This window comes from Pseudorasbora parva, chromosome 2 (assembly GCF_024679245.1).
Source record: "Pseudorasbora parva isolate DD20220531a chromosome 2, ASM2467924v1, whole genome shotgun sequence".
In the NCBI taxonomy this organism is placed as follows: Eukaryota; Metazoa; Chordata; class Actinopteri; order Cypriniformes; family Gobionidae; genus Pseudorasbora; species Pseudorasbora parva.
This window is the reverse complement of record NC_090173.1, coordinates 51,914,531-51,932,951: the sequence shown is the minus strand read 5'-3', so window position 1 is coordinate 51,932,951 and position 18,421 is coordinate 51,914,531. Positions and strand designations below refer to the sequence as shown.

At 34.3% G+C, this 18,421-nt stretch overlaps 1 long non-coding RNA gene across 1 annotated transcript; it reads right to left on the bottom strand.

The window, feature by feature from the left end:
* Positions 1 to 225: 225 nt before the first annotated feature.
* Positions 226 to 3,609, bottom strand: LOC137046980 (uncharacterized). The gene is made up of 4 exons (XR_010899133.1): positions 3,017 to 3,609; positions 2,335 to 2,427; positions 1,348 to 1,465; positions 226 to 629 (listed from the first exon to the last, which is right to left on the bottom strand). It is a non-coding gene; the product is annotated as an uncharacterized lncRNA (long non-coding RNA).
* Between the last annotated feature and the right edge of the window lie 14,812 nt (positions 3,610 to 18,421).

The following is an 18,421-nucleotide window of genomic DNA, read 5'->3' as shown; positions in this document are numbered from 1 at the left end:
GTGTTTGTAATCCTTCCCTTTATTTCACTGAAAACTGACATACTTGTTACAGCATGCAAGTATATACAACTTTTTGAAGAATTGTACCAAATATAATATAACCAGATAAAAAATGTTTACTTCTCAAGTAAAATATTCTTGGTAATTAATTAGATAACCTAAATAAACTTGTTGAATGTGTATTTACTGTACCAAACACCATACACAATACTCACCATACTTTATCACTCAACACTTTATTGGAGGATACAGTATACAGTTGATAAAGTAGAATAAAGTCAAATAAGATTCAAGATAAATAAAAATGGGTTTTAAAAAACACATTAACATCATATTAATCCATTCACAGCTGCTGAAGCCACACAAATGAGTGCCACATAATCCCATCCAGTCAACTATGATACAGAAAACAGATTTGATATAGTGTTGGAAAATAATGATTCATTATTACAACTAGACTGGTTTCTGTCTCTTCCCTCTATCATGTTCATGTTCTTCTTCTTCTAAACAGTTCGCCCACTTGTACCCTACAGTATAATCAATGTACAGATGATGTGATCACTGATGTTGTGTAGCCTTTTCTCAACCAGAGGAAGAAGTCGTATAATCCGGCGTTCTCCAGTCCTGGTCTAAAAGTAAAACAACAAACACAATTCAGATTAAGTTTAATGTACAGTCGGGTTAACCTATGTTCTTCAGTAAACTCTCCACCTCAAAATGGGCAGAAATGCCAATTCCTGATTTAAATTTACAAAGCAGCAGTCAGTACATAAAATAATATACACATTGAAGCATTATGTATAATATTGCAGCCCATAATATTAGCCAAGTACTGAACAAAAACTAATTTACCCATATCAACAGCAACCTTTTAAACAGTAGATCTTTTAGAAAGAACTAACCAGATATTTCACATAATTCAAAGAACATTTACTATTTGATTCCTAATATGTCCCAACTCATTATCTTCTAAAGCTACCCAGAACCATCCATGGTCTACAAAACAATGGAGAAATACATGGAGTTTATAACAACTAAATGCTTTTTCCCACACTTGTCTGCTTTTATCTAAGACAAAGAGACGGAGTAGTTTTTAAGAACTGAAGGCCAAAAGTGTAATAATAATTGTATCAAAAAGGGAAAACAAATATTTACCATTTTAAATAAATCCAAGATACAGAACCTCATTTGCTTATTTTAGGAGTTATTAAAAGATTTAGACATGAATAATGGTACGTATTTTATCAGAGTAGAAAGAATGATCACTGTTGAAATGAATAGTCCTTTGAGAGATCAACATCAAATTTTGTACTACATATTACAGCATTGCTTCAATAAAAGACATACCAATAGACTTGCGCATTTTTCTGTCTTCTTCGGGCACAAGATGTCCATCTTCCTTCCTCACCCTAAACAAAGGACTTGTTTTCTTAGCTTCGATATAAGGTCTGGTCTTTCTTCTCTTCTGTAAAACAAGAAAATCTCACTTACTCTGTGCAAATACTATTGTTTTTAAAACATATAAATTAAGACAGTTTTACGCCAAGACTCGCTGAGAATCACTAGAAGCTCTTGTGAGGGTTGACTCTTAAAAGAGCTGTTGAGTTTGATATTGTAGAGATCTTTTAAACAAAATAAATTATATAGTTTTAATAGTTTTTAAAAAACTATTAAAAAAAATACTATTTAATTTTTTTTTTTTAATAAATAAAAGTAATCTGCAAGTAATCCTGCAAGACAGAAAGAAAGAGGAAATTGTATTACATTGCATGCAAGTTGTGAGTTCATACATAACTGTTTCTTGCTGTAAAAAAACGATGCATAATTAAATGTTAAATACATTTATGTAATAAGTTCACAGATATGTGTGCATTCCCATTATTAAAAGTATGTAATAGCAAGCTATATCATATGAATTTGTTTGAAAATGTAGATAACTCACTTGATTTTGTGATCACATAAATTATTTACATGCAAACGGGACGTTATAAACAGTGCAACTGATCTGATTAAGAAAAAATAATTGAATATCTGATGTCATGTGACCGAAGTGGCTTTTTGAGGCTTTTGCATCTGAACTCTTCATATACAAATACAGCTCTGGAAAAAAAAAATTAAGAGACCACTTAACATTTAGAAATCCATGTTAAGTGGTCTTTTTTCCAGAGCTATATGTACGAGAATCATATGAATTTGACAACTTGTTAAATCTTGTGAATTATTAAGACTTTGGGAATATGTTCTTACTGATTGAGCTATGGGATTTGTAAGAATAAGTAACAACAAATGCTAAATAAAATGTTTGATAAAGGGTTCAAACCAACACATACATACCATTACAAATATTTGCTGTTGCAGCTTTCGGTTTTCTCCGTTACATCTCCACAAACAAGAATGGGTTGACTGAGTCCGAGAGGCCCTTTTGGTCTTTTCAGGTAAAAAAAAAAAAAAAAAAAGAAAGAGAGAAAAAAGTCATAATATATAATATATAGCATTATAAAGTATACTATTTAAATAACAATATTTGGATTTTGGATTTTAGATTTTACATTACATTATTTACATTTACATTATTTGGATTTTACATTAAAATGCATTTAAAGCATGGTAATTGTTGTGGCTACTGTTTATTTACAACAAATATCACATTAAAACTACCAATTGTTGTGGCTACTGTTTATTTACAACAAATATCACATTAAAACTACCAATACCGTGGTAAACGCATGGCAAGTGTTGCTTTTTTAATTTTTATTGTGCTTCTACTACAAATGCCACGTTGGAACTACACTAGTAATTATTATTAAATATTAACAACTGTTTAAAGGTCTATAGCACGTCACGTGACAGTGTTTAATCATCCTATTAGCAAGGTGTGTTTATTTAGAAAGCAAAGAAATGCAAAGCCTCAGTGGAGATGATGACAGATACAATGCAGTGACTGAACATGATCGATAACGACAAGCAGAAAATACTTTATATCAAATATTAGGACATAATATGTATGACTACTCACCAACATGTGGCACACGTGATCTGATGCCAAACATCGCGAAGTGTTCTGAATGAGACTTCTTCAGCGCGATTTCATACCGATAGAATTGCCGTCTAATGTTGACGCCAAAGGTTTCCCACTGAAAGCAATTGGGTTCCCAGTTCGTCCATCGCGTGACGCCGAGGGGTCTACCTGTGGCGTCTTCGGTGTGACGCCGGGGCGCGGCGCGCGGCCTATGCGCGCGGCGCGCGGCGCGGATAGAGACGAGGTGATTGCTTTTGGGTCTTTTCTTCTCACAATTCAATCGTTTGGCCTCGGAATAGTTTGAATTTTTCAATAAAGTGTGCCTGTTGTCTGTTACAGTCTGTGTTTTATATCATATAATACGCAAATGGGTAGGTTTAGGGCGGGGTGGGGTTTGACTGCTGTTTCAAACGTGTATCATAGCGTAAATAAATGTAAATACAATTGTGCTGGCTGATTAAATTGAGAATCACACTCCAACATGTCATAATGGAACAATTATAACCCAATAAATTCCATCATGACGATAACATTCACATGCCCAACACGTCTGTTTATGACGTCCTAGGTTTCTCGTTGAAATCAGTGGATTACCCAGTACGTCGAAAAATGGCGATTTAGGGGTACCCTGTGCGTCAACAGTTGACGTCAGGGTCCCTTGACCGTTCGGCAACATTTGACGAGTAGGGGTGAGACTGTGTTGCCAAAAGCGATCAGCATCTCCATCCGTCGAAGATCACAAACACATTCAATTTCAAATATTGCCGGCCGTACTTCAGATTTCATAGTGAAATTGCATTGGCTCTCGTATGTCTTGTGACCAATTGCGTCATTACATCAGCATTGATTGTAAAATGTCATTGGCTCTCGTGTGTCTTGTGACCGAACGCGTCATGCTCAGGAGTCTTTTGAATTATTTGAATGAGAAATGAATGAGTTCGTTCACGGGGCAGTGGGATCATCATTTCAGCGATTAAAACATCAAGATCAACTCTGTTCTTCACATGAAGATATCGTATGACTTCAGAAGACTTGGAATGCAACATGAGTTAATACTTTTATACTGCTTTGGTTAGATTTTGCAATAAAATACTTGTGACTGTACATTTATTTGCCTGGTATGTGTTTTATATTGTTAAGATGTGGGTTGGTTTAGGGTAGGAGTTGGGTTAGTTGCTTCAAAATATAAAAGTAGCCTTTAAATATTAATAAAATCATGTCTGCTTTTACAAACGCAAAGAATTAAATGAATCTGTGTATGACGCCAAAGGTTTCTCATTGAAATGAATGGAGCACCCAGCGCATCGAAAATTGACGATAAAGGTACGCCCAGTTCGTTGAAAAGTGACGACAAGTATGGAGCCAGATCAGCCTCAATAATAATACATTTACAAAACAAAATTCATAAATGCATAGCACAATTCACATTTGTAAAATCGGATTCGTAAATTCAAAACACGATTCATAAATGCACAAGTTAAAAGCATAAATATTTCCCCAAATGCTCACACAAATGCATCTTACCTAAATAAATGTAAAATCTTTACACAAATATGTATATATCAAGGTCTTGAATGCATTTCCATCACACATTTATGAAAGATGTTGCATGCATTTATGGATCGTTGAATCTGCATTTGCGAATCGTCACACGTGCATGGACTGCATTGCATTTGTGTGTGGGATTTTTGAGACCTTCCTGGCAGGTTAGGATTCGTAAATATCTTTTTTTGGAGGACGTTCTGTTTAGCCAATCGTGGTGAGCTTTTAATCCACCAATCAAAACGCTCCTTACTGATCAGACTCAAGAAGCTCACTCCTGCCCTTTTTCTGTGCATTCTTTCATGATCGGTTGTTTCACGACCTTTATGTAAAGACATTTTAATGGGTACTCTTTTTTTTTAGCACCTATTGCAATTTCTACAAAATTATGATTTATATTGTTCGCACAAAATACAGCTACCCGGTTAGCCTGCTGTCTTATTCACCAAAGTTGCATACCGTTTATTCATGTTATCTTTGAAAAATGACTTCAATATAAAACAATATTATAACTGTATAGTAAGAGAAATAGATTAAGTGGTCTTTTTAGATCTCTTTATAGTTTATCATAGGCAAGTCACAGGTTACAATATTTCTGTAGATCTGAATATTCATCTTATTACTAGCACTTTTTACATTTCACCTTACCTTTTGGGCTCTCCTCTGGTTGTTGCTCATTTTATTAAACTACATTTACATATGTAGTCCAAATAATTTTTACTTTACACAAATTTAGTCACTCATTGTATTTATTCACAAAACATAAAAAGCAATATGACAGAGTTCACAAAAAAAGAATCATCCTTGGGTTATTCCTAATCTAAACCTGTATGACCTAATTTTCTCTGCTGAACACAAAGGGAGGTGTTAATGTTAGCATCATATAGAATTATTAAGCATAATAATCTTCCTTATTCACCATTTACTTTACATTCACCATTTACTTTTTTGAACCAAAGAAAAGTGAATGGTGAATAAGTAAAAATTATATACCGATAAATACAAATACACCAAAATAGTACAAATAAAGTACAGCACATGCAAATGATGCAATGATTGGCAAATTTAAATATAATAACATTAACCAATAGAAAAATACAAAACAATTTCAGTGCACAGTTGTTATAAGATACAACAGAAAAAAAATGCATTTCATCATTAAAATGTACATTCTCATTTGAAATAGTTACAATCATTAATTAGTTAATAATTAGTTTGCTGCAATTATTATAATAATTAAATTGCAATCTAAATATGTAATGTAAATGTAAAATGTATAATGGCTGTTATTGTTGAATCAATAATATTTGTTGTTTTAATGTGCCTGTGTTTTAGCTGTTTTTCAGCACTTTTATAGCAGGTTACATTGTTATGCCAGTAGGTGGCAGCAAGGGCTCTTCTAATGAGTTAGTAGGTTAGTAAACCATTCCATTCAATGCTGATCCATACAGAGCACCGCACACGACGTGCAAGACAAAAAAGTAAATTGTGCCTACGATTTACTAATTCGTCCCCTCGATTAATACATTTAGCCTACTATTTTCCCTGCACGTCATGCTCTGTAGATTCATTCTGTTGTAGTAGCTAATTATGTGACCCTAGTTATAAGGTTAGGATTAGGAATAGGTTTAGTAGTAGGTTGGATTTGCTCAATATAGCGCCAACTAGGGTCACATGATTTGGTCAGTCACAGATTTTGGAAAACACCGGAAATCTGGCGCTTCATTTCATAGAGATCATTGTATTGACTAACGTTGACTTCTGTCATCTGAAAACCCCTTTACCACTGAAAGAATACTATGACAAAGATATAGTTATACAAGCAAATGTGGGGGGAAAATTATGTTTCACTGGTGCACTAAATAGATGTATTATAGCAAACAAAGTTTAGTCATGTTCCCGAGTAATATCTGCATGCACCTAATTCTGCAGAGGACACATAATACACCATTAGACAGCAATAAATATGAGAGAGAAGTCTGGTCTGGAAGGTGGATCTGGAACCGACTTCTGTCCAGGTTGTCACAACATCTCTTGTTAATCTGTCTTCACAAACTGCCCTGAAATACAACTCAAACATCAACAAGAATTGTTATAAATATAACGTGAGATTTGTACATTCACAATGCTCATTTGGCCTCTGTGGTGAAGTGTGCAGAAAAAAAGAAACAGTGGAACATAAACAATTTGTTACAGAGCCAACAATATGTGGTATACAATGTCAGGTTTATTAGAAATAAATAAACTAGAGCATAGGTGAAAATGCAGGGGAAAAAATAATATACAGGATATACAATATAATATCTTAAGATACCAGAATTTACGTTTAGGTTTTACAGATGCATGGTGATATACATTGTCAATACTGGTTCACTGTGAAAGATTAAAACGTGTCTGAAATCGTTTCAGGCCATTTTCACGCTTTGTGTGAGTGACGTCACCGATTAACAGTGAAAACTTTTAGGTTAAATAATTAGATTAACATTACTTCCATTCATGACACATTGCCAGCAAAGCTATCAAAACCTCTTATCTACAGATAATATGTGATTAAGAGCCCAAATGTCCTTATGGCGCAAGGCTAACGTTAGCCTAACATTACCTCTTATATTTAACGTTAGCTTAATGGTTGAGACTCTAACAGATTTTTTCCGAAGACACTAAACCATTTCTCTAAAGTAAATATTTAACAGAAGCTTGCAAGAAAGTGTCAGGAACAGGTGTGTGTATTATCTGTGTAATTTTAGGGACTAAACTTACCTGAAGTGAAAACAACAGTGACAGCTCCATTTCCATGGTGATCGCAGGCTAACCGGGTAGCTGTATTTTGTGCGAACAATATAAATCATAATTTTGTAGAAATTGCAATAGGTGCTAAAAAAAAGAGTACCCATTAAAATGTCTTTACATAAAGGTCGTGAAACAACCGATCATGAAAGAATGCACAGAAAAAGGGCAGGAGTGAGCTTCTTGAGTCTGATCAGTAAGGAGCGTTTTGATTGGTGGATTAAAAGCTCACCACGATTGGCTAAACAGAACGTCCTCCAAAAAAAGATATTTACGAATCCTAACCTGCCAGGAAGGTCTCAAAAATCCCACACACAAATGCAATGCAGTCCATGCACGTGTGACGATTCGCAAATGCAGATTCAACGATCCATAAATGCATGCAACATCTTTCATAAATGTGTGATGGAAATGCATTCAAGACCTTGATATATACATATTTGTGTAAAGATTTTACATTTATTTAGGTAAGATGCATTTGTGTGAGCATTTGGGGAAATATTTATGCTTTTAACTTGTGCATTTATGAATCGTGTTTTGAATTTACGAATCCGATTTTACAAATGTGAATTGTGCTATGCATTTATGAATTTTGTTTTGTAAATGTATTATTATTGAGGCTGATCTGGCTCCATAAAAGGGGTCCTGGTTAAGCGTCCATATGTGACGAGTTGGGTGTGAGAATGTGTTGGTGTGGAACGACATTAGGGTGAGGACTTAATTACATTTCTTTTTTTAGGTGAACTAACCCTTTAACTCTTTGAAATATGGACCCAGGATGAGCTATAGGAATGTGCAATCATTAGGGGTGTTGATAGACTTGATCTCCTCCATCTGTGTTTGATCATCGCTCTGAATCTGATCTAGAAACAGTCTTCCATAAAAACGTGATTTTCTCAGCTTTTTGAGGGAAATGTTGCTTTTTTTATGAAACACCTTTAAGTGTTGATGAAAAAGGAATGCATAAAGAATAAAACGTTTTTTTTTTTTTTTTTTGCTGTTGTTGTTGGTGTTGTTGTTGATAATAAAAGGGTCAGCTTTTTCTTTTGATATATTGCATGTTCAGATATTCATAAAACAAAATATTCTATGGGCTATTACATTTTGGTGAAAATGGTCAAAAACCCTGGTGGTGGCTGGCAACTTTTTTTTTTTTTTTTTACGCTGGCGGGAAAAGAGTTACTACAGCAATGCATCTACAGCAGTGGCTTATAGTCAAAAGCATGACAGGGTGTGCAAATGTGGCTCAACAAATGAATAAGAAGGGTTTTTAGTGTAAATAAAGGGCTATGTGTTATTTATTCCTAAATCTGTTACAACACAGGATGCAGTCATTATTAGAATTACTTAATTCAACCAGTTTCTTTAAAAAAAAAAAAAAAACATGTGATTCTGCAGTGATTTTTTTTCTTTAATAATTGCATATTGCCAATGAAAATTTTAGCCCCAGCTGTTTATAGACTTCTGACAGAAAGTTGTATTATAGTAGAGACATCTACCTTGCCTCTTAGCTCTGCAAAATGAACATAAAGTGCCCAGCTGGCATTCGACTGACATTAAACGTTTAAATGTAGTTGAAATAATGTCAGTTTATGAAAAAACATTGTTTCAACTTCAAAACAACGTTGAACACCAAATAGTTGAATTGGTGTTGTTAACTCACTAAGAATTCAACATAGAAATATCAACAAGTTTTGAGTTGTACGTCAAATCAACATTATTTTTACAACCATGACTTTTAAAATTTTTGTTGAAATATATCAGTAGAAAAATAACGTTGGAACAACGTCCAAACAATGCTGATCAATTAACTGTTGAAAAAGAGTTGATACATGAATAATGATACAACGTTGAAATATCAACTCTGAATTAAACGTTTGTTGAGCACTTTCTACATCTTATGGCTTACTTTGACAGCAAGTCCGATTGATCATTTTGGTTAGTCATTCCTTACAAGAACAATATATGCAGTGGTGGCTGGTGAAAATATTATATGTGGGGCTGTTTGTGTGGGGGTCTGGGGATATACATTTCCCCCATACAATTTTACATTTTGTAGATGTGATTTCCTGCATTCTGGTGCATTTTAATTTTTATATATTAAGTTGTATATATTAAGTTAATTTTTATATTAAGTGGTCTCTTAATTTTTCTTCCAGAGCTATATATATATATATATATATATATATATATATATATATATATATCCTACACAGCTCTGGAAAAAAATTAACAGACCGCTTAAAATTAAAAAAATAACACACAAACATACACACACACACACACACACACACACACACACACACACACATATATATATATATATATATATATATATATATATATATATATATATATATATATGTCTATATATATATATATATATATATATATATATATATATATATATATATATATATATATATATATATATATATATATAGACACACATATGGACGGACACACACACACACACACACACACACACACGAATACAAGATGTATGGCTTGATTGGAGGACGGCGACTGTCCATCACACAAAGGCCAATAGGCTCTGACGGTTCCACACAACACCTGCTTGCGCGTGCGCGAAGTGGGTCTGTGTCATCATCGTCAGCCTCGCAGGTTCTGACCTGGACCGATTCGACTGAATTTGGGCATAACAGCTCAGACGGTAAGCAAAGTTTTTGAAGTCACATTTTATAACTAGAAAATTCCTAAATAAATGTTGAGTGTGCCTGACTCTGGTCCATATACGTATTGTGTTAATAATGTGTTTATATGGGCAGACTAACGTAGTTTAACCACGAACCGGAGTTAGTGCTAGCTAACCGTCAAACGCCGTTCTTATCTGTGTGTGTGTAGACGTATGGGCAGACTAGTTTAACCGCGAACCGCCGTTAAGTGTAACGTTACGGGCAGACTAGTTTAACCGCGAACTGCCGTTAGTCCGTCGTTCCACCGGCGTGTATGTGTGTACGCTCCATGAAGCTAACGTTATACATATTAGATCAGTTTGAATGTTTTTGTCTTGTACTACCGTTACCCAATCAGGGAGAGGCATAAGAATATCTATACATCTTTAGCACGTCACATTCTTCTTTCTTCTTTTTTCCAGAGATTTGGAAAAACGACCTGAAAGTCTCCTTTAACGTTAAGTTGTCCCCATACCTAACCCAACCATCTATTTGAATCTGAAAGTAACTAACCCTTAACTTTTTTTTTTGTTACATTTTTGTAAAATTTAAATACAGGTTTATGTGGAAGACTTTTTATATATAAAATGTATATAATAATTTCTGATCAAATCATTGCATTTATGTTTGAATGATTCGTTTTTGACTTGAAACAGTTGCATATTAAACTTAAATTCAGCTTATCCTTCCTATTTTGTTGGTTTTGGGGGGCGTGTTAAAGTGGGATTTTGTAGGTGGTCCTCAGAAAAAAGTTGGAAGATAAAGTGGTCCTTGGGCTGAAAAAGTTTGAGAAACACTGTGTTAAATTGATAGTAAAGGAGATTTATATTATTTGAAAATGTTTTTATTTTGAATAAATGCAGTTCTTTTAAACCTTTTATTCATCAAATATATTAAGCAGCAGAACTGTTTCCAACACTCATAATAAATCAGAATATTAGAATGATTGCTGAAGGATCATGTGACGGTGAAGGAATGATACTGAAAATTCAGCTTTTCACAGAAATAAATTGTAATTTAACATATAATAAATTGAAAACCAAATTTTTAAATTGTAATAAGATCACAATATTACTTTTTTTTTACTGTATTTTTATAAATGCAGGCTTGATGAGCAGAAGAAACTTCTTTCAAAAACATTACACATAGTAATGTGTCCAAACTTTTATATATATATATATATATATATATATATATATATATATATATATATATATATATATATATATATATATAAATATATATATAAATAAAATACTCCATTCTGGGCTCTAGACTAACGTCTCTACCTGCAGCAAGGGTTACTACCAACTGCCTTTTGTTGCTCGCTCAAGCACATGATTATCAATGACCTTGCATGTTGATCAATACTAATTGATATACTTTGATCATTGGCAATGCCACAAAAGTTGATATTTGCTAAATATTTTAATTTGAGAGAGTACTGTTTGCTAAAACTGATCTGTTTTTTTGTTTTTCTCATCAGATGCGGTCTTGAGCTTAAAGCCAATGAAAGTAGACGAATACATGGCCAAAGACTTGAAATATGCACCTGAGAGGACTGGTGGCGGTAGCAGAAAGAAGTAACAAGAAAGGAAGACTTAACCAGCTGTGTTTAATGTTGCCTAATGTTTGGGCCGTTTTTTTTTTAAGGTTAAAAAAAGCTAGTTCACCCAAAAATGAAAATTCTGTCATTTACTCCTCACCCTAATGTCGTTCCAGACCCGTAAGACCTCCATTCATCTTCAGAACACAGTTTAAGATATTTTATATTTACTCCGAGCTTTCTGTCCCTCCATTGAAAATGTATGTACGGTATACTGTCCATGTCCAGAAGGACCAGAAAGATAATAACATCATCAAAGTAGTCCATATGTGAGTGACATCAGTGGGTTGGATAGAATTTTTGCAATGAAAGCAATGAAAATACATTTTGGTCCAAAAATAACAACAACATAAAAAGTGACAGTATACCGTACATACATTTTCAATGAAGGGACAGAAAGCTCTTGGACTAAATATAAAATACCTTAAACTGTGTTCCGAAGATGAACGAAGGTCTTACGGGTGTGGAGCGACAAGGCGAGTCATTTAAAGGGTTAGTTCACCCAAAAATGAAATTGATGTCATTAACTCCTCCCCCTAATGTTGTTCCACACCCGTAAGACCTCCGTTCATCTTCACACACAGTTTAAGATATTTTATATTTTAGTCCCAGAGCATAATGCAGTATGCACACTTTACTGTCCATGTCTAGAAAGGTAATAAAAACATCATCAGAGTAGTCCATATGTGACATCAGTGGGTTAATTAGAGTCTCTTGAAGAGTCGAAAATACATTTTGGTCCAAAAATAAAAAAAGTACGATTTTATTCAGCATTGTTTTCTCTTCTGTGTTTGTTTTCAAACCTCAAATAAAGATTCAAACAGCCATGATTCATTGATTCGGATCGCCACAATGCTCTGGGACTAAAATATAAAATATCTTAAACTGTGTTCTGAAGAGGAATGGAGGTCTTACGGGTCTGGAATGACATTGGGGTGAGTCATTAATGACCTCAATTTCACTTTTGGGTGAACTAACCCTTTAATGACAGAATTTTTGAGTAAAGTAAAAGTTTGACATGTGTACAATTGATGTGAAAGGTTGGCACAATTGCAGCTATGTAATAAAGCATGTTTCCTACGTCAGTGAAATGTCTTTATTAATCTTCTTCCTGGTCTTCCTTTGACCAATTGGCTTCTTCCAAGCTGACTGTGCGTGTTTGCAAACTTAGTGTTTATGTATCCATTTCAAGGTGTTTGGTGTTGCTGTTGAACACATCAATACTTCAGTGAAAACAGTTTAACAAAAACTATGTTGAAAAGCAGGACTTTATAGTGACGTTGAAATTTCAACGTTGATTGGATTTGCAAAATCTAAACTTAAATCAATGTTGGCAAATTCACCTATGTTGAGAAACATGACGTCGGAATGACGTTGCCATTTCAACGTTGATTAGATTTGCAAAATCTAAACTAAAATCAATATTGTTTCAATGTTGGCAAATTCACCTATGTTGAGAAACATGACGTCGGAATGACGTTGCCATTTCAACGTTGATTAGATTTGCAAAATCTAAACTAAAATCAATATTGTTTCAATGTTGGCAAATTCACCTATGTTGAGAAACATGACATTGGAAAGACGTTGCCATTTCAACGTTGATTAGATTTGCAAAATCTAAACAAAATTCAACGGTTATCCAACACTGGCACCTGACGTTGATTCAACAGTGGTTCAATGTTAAAATGCCAGCTGGGTGCATAAAAGAACAAATCTACAAATCAGTTTGACAGTTATGACAATTCTATCACCATTTACTCATCTTTATGTCATTCCAAGCCTAAATAGAAAAGCATAAATGCATGTGCACCTGTGGAACAGTCCATGACACTAAGAGTTTACAGGCAGGACAATTAAAGGAAGTGTGGGTAAGATTGTGACCTAAACTGGTACTGCAATCACTTTCCCCTCTCCCCCTCCTCCTGACCCGGGGTTGCCAGATTGGCTGCAGGATCAGCAGGAATGTTTGTAGCTGCAGCTGTGGTAACTAGAGCAGATCTGGCAACCCGGATGCAGAAACACTACTGACTTTGTGATTGGTCGATAGGTGGAGGGCGGAGCTTCAGGCCAAAACACAACATGACAATATCAACATCAGCTGAGGGCTGCAACAACAACTTTTAAATGACAATATCCTGGCCGGACTACTGTTGTCAGTGATATTTGAAATTAACATGATTTCTTAATGTATAGTGACATATCAGGGCCATTTTATGATTAATTGACATTCAATTGACAATTTACATGTCTTACATACAGTTCTTTTAAGGTCAGAGTTACAGTAACTTAGGACACTCTGACTGAAAAACAAAAGGAGAAAGACACTCTCAGGAAAAATATTGGACCTATTCACAATCACATCCCACTGAATTATGATGGGCTAAATGATTCTTATAAGCATGTAAAGAAAAATTTAAATTGCACTCACACATTAAACATAGCAAAAATAAACATCCGAGTGCACATTTTATATTTATTATTATTATTATTATTATTATTATTATTATTATTATTATTATTATTATTATTATTATTATTATTATTTTCAATGCTGTGTACCACATGGGGGCAGTACATTCTCCAAGGACGTGTTTGAACAAAGGCAAATGTTTTGTGGAAGTGCTTACTAAAACAATAATAATCTCAATAAGACTATAACAATTATGAAAACAACAAAAAAAATAAGAAAGAAAAAGAAACCCTCCATACAGCTGTCTCCATCATGTGGTGATGGATCTTGTACTGTATATGTGACCGTGTGGATTGAGGATTCAGGTTGAAGGTAGATCTTGCCCTTGAGCAAGACACCTTAGCCCACATTGCTTCAGGGAAACCAACACTATTCAAGATGCTGTCATGATAATACCAATGTATGAACGTTATGAATGGCTTTGTATGAACAAACAAATTCCAATAGCCCTGGTTGTTTGGTGATATACTGAATATATCAACTAAATAAAGATATGTTCCCTCTGAGGCAAAATGACAAAAGGTTTGTTTGCTTACAACAAGAGCAGCAGAACTTGTATAATTAACAATGCATGATTGCAATGGATAGATTATCAAATTTCAAGGTATTGTCCATGTGTTTACCGGCAAACACATGTGAGTGTAGAGCCTTTAATGCGGCTTTAAACGGATAGTTCACTCAAAAATAAAAACGTTTAAGTTTTATTTAAGATATAAAAATAATCTAGGTTCAGGGACATAATTGAGGGATGAAAACTTCTTCTTATGGCTATGAAATATTGACATTACAAAATAAAACCCATAACAATAACAACATTGATAATGTTATATGGTATGATATTTTGTATTATTATTAACCTATAATTTCATTTTCATTCAGTTTCTTCTTAGTTTTCTTTGTAATCAGTTAGGTACATTAGGGTTTTATGTCAGGCTTGTGCACAATTCAGAGTTGAATTAAGAATGATCCCTAAATTCCAATTCAATTCTTGAATTTAAATTTAATTTGAAACAGGAAGTAAAATTGAAAGTCAAGAAAAATTCAAAGAAATTCATGTCCATCTTGCCATAGCAGCTTCATCTGTTGAGAGAATCTTCAGTGTCTCAGGAAAGATCTTCAGACCAGAACGCTGCAGACTCAATGATAAAACACTTGAGGAGTGATTGAGAATTAGATCATCAGTGTTGATCTGTGAGTTTTGCATTGGAAAAAATGATAGCTGCATTTACAACAAATTTGTGTTATTTTATTACTTTTAAATTAATATAACATTGGAAGAAAACAAATTAAACAACATTAAGGGGCTCATTTATTTCAATTGATCATTATCTATAGCCTGACAAGTCAGACCCACATCAAGATGTTTGGTCTGGAAACTCACAATGTTTTGAGGCTTCAATTGAGGAACTGGTTAAAAGTGCACTATGTAGTATTTTTGCAGTAAAATATCAAAAAAACCACTAGTCCTGTGTTATATATTTTGTTCAGTTGAGTATTTACAATATCCCAAATGTTTCAAACTATTTGTAAATTGTGAGAAAATTGCTATTTTAACCAAGGACCTGGGACGTTTCAGCATAGCGTTTGAGGGAGTCGCCTGTCAATTGCGTCACATCTGCGTTACCCTCGGTTTTATTTGGCAGAAGCACTTTACTCTTAGTAGTGTGAACATGTCACAGCAGCGCCGAGCGAATGCACAGAGTAACGTCATAAAGTCATTTTAAACACACTTAAATGTATCTAATATGATAAACAGAGCTGCTTTACCTTATAATCATAACCAGAAAAAGTGGAAGTGCGGGCGCCCGGCGACTGTGTCCCGTCATAATAAAAGTCCACACCGCGAGCCGTGTGTTTGTGTAACAATCGCTCCAGTGGCCATGCTCAGCCCCACAACACTCGGTCCTGCTCTTCTTCACACTACAGTAACGTTAATAATCACATCCATGAACGTGATTTCTGCCCGAGTCCTATTCTCCACCGGCTGTGAGGTGAAGACCACATGTCCCAAGATGCTGTACTCAAACTTGGCGTCATCAATCTACGCCTTTGTTTTGAATAGGCGGCCTCTAGTGGACGAAAGGTTGCATAGTGCATCTTTAAGCTGATAAAATTAAGGAAAATAAGATTACTTGTTTATTTTAAGAGAATTAGCTCAATTATGCCGTTTTATTTAGAGACACCAGTGTAAGGCATATGGCTGGAAATGGAGATTAATATTGAGATGAAGTGTTGTTTAATGTGTTTTTGAGTGAAGGGAAACATCTGGTAATGTATAATGTTCATTTATGTTTGACATTTGAAAGAATTTCTGTTGAAGTTTTGACCATTACCATTGTGCAGAAGAGTAGAGCTTATGGTTAGGTTGTGATGTGAATAACTGCAAGTATTATGATTATTATTGATTATTATTATGAAGAATTTTGCTGTGTTCAATGAGCAATAACTTTGCTAATGCTAGTGCAATAACAAGATTGTTTTTACTTGTGCCAGCATCAAACAAACTACTAATTGAATAACATAACTGAAAGTCAAATATCAATCAATAGCGCTTTTACAATGATGATTGTTTCAAAACAGCTTCACAGTGTTAAACAGGACAATACTACAACAAAATATAAACAGGTCATTTCCATTTACTCGAATATATATAACACTCGAATAGACCAATAAATGTAACAATGGTGAAAATAGTGTCAAAATGATTCAATTGTGTGATGTCATTTGTAAATTAACCAACTTAATGCTATTTTTTTATTGTTATACTGTGTTTAGTGATTTCTTGTTCATGAGATGTTTTTAACAGTCAAATGCCTTTGGCAAAACCACATATTATGCTGCTAAGCAGGTCTGAATTTTTCTAAAGTAGTAATTTTCTTTCATCTGTATTTCACAAGAGTGTAAAATAGCTCTGAGGCTTCTTGGCTTGAATGTTCACATTCATAGCAAATTGTCAAATGTACAGTATTTTGTTTATCTCCTGCAGTACTGAGGATGAGGAAATGGTAGCATATTCTGTTTCAAAATCCTCAGTGTTAAATGAACACTGCTGGTGTTTATATGAGTCCACACTCAGAGTGTTAAAGGTAACACAGAATCAGTGTTGAAGTTAATGAGATAATTGAGCATTAATGATGCACACCTGCTGTTAATAAGCTGTTACCTGATGATAATGAGCAGAATCACTGAAGGAAAGAGAAACACAAGAACTACAACTGACTTCAGCCACAGCTTTAGATGAAATCAACTGATGATAAAAGAAGACATTACATCTCTGAAGATCTCAGCAGAGGAGGATTAAACAATTCCACAAACAGCATTACCAGCTTCACACATTACTAACCAGAATGACTTTATTTCTGTCAGCCGTCTACAGAAGCTCTTATTGAGAATTAACAGAGGTTTAACTCTAATGTATTTCATATGTAGTCACCCTAATGGTGATGAGTGTTTACATTAGTTAGGCTCTTTACTGGTATTTTTTCCTTAAAATAAAGGCAACTGTCATGGTTTTATATATAACATTTAACAATGATTTCCATTTTTTGATAAAGATGCTAAATCTCCTTGAAATTACAGCCATCAAGACACTGAATAAAGTCCTTTTTAAATAAAGGTAAATGTCATGAAGTTTAGGCCTTGTCCACACTAACACAGCTATTTGCATGCAAGACAGGTAGACAGCAAAAACTCCAGTGTTAAATTAACTCTCCTCAGAGTTTATTTGGCTCCACACTCAAGAGTGTTAAAAGTAACTCTGAAGAAGTGTTAAAGGTAATGAGATAATTAAGAGATTAATTAAGTGATGATTGGCCATTAGTGAAGACACCTGATGATAACAAGCAGAATCACTGAAGGACAGAGTCACCATTTTGGAGATCAGTGTTTGCTTTAGTTGGGCTCTTGACTTCTTGATGTCTGTGGGTGTCTAATGCAACAAAGTTGTTTGAATTTTTTTGTGTGCAAAATCTCACCCTATTAACTTCACATAGCTGTTGTAATCAATAATGTAAAATCAACACATGCCCCATATAGTTAAAAATTTGTCTCAGAATGATATTAGTTTATTCAGTCACTAAATGATGATTATGTTTATCAAAACATCACTAACTCCAGAACATATTTTCTCTGTGCTTTCTTTGCCAAAATGTATTTTCCAAACACACAGTTAAAGCAGCAAGAAAAAAATAAATAATGGTAAGAAGCCAAGAGTCAAGAGCCCAACTAAAGCAAACACTGATCTCCATAATGGTGACTTAAAAATGGTGACTCTGTCCTTCAGTGATTCTGCTTGTTATCAT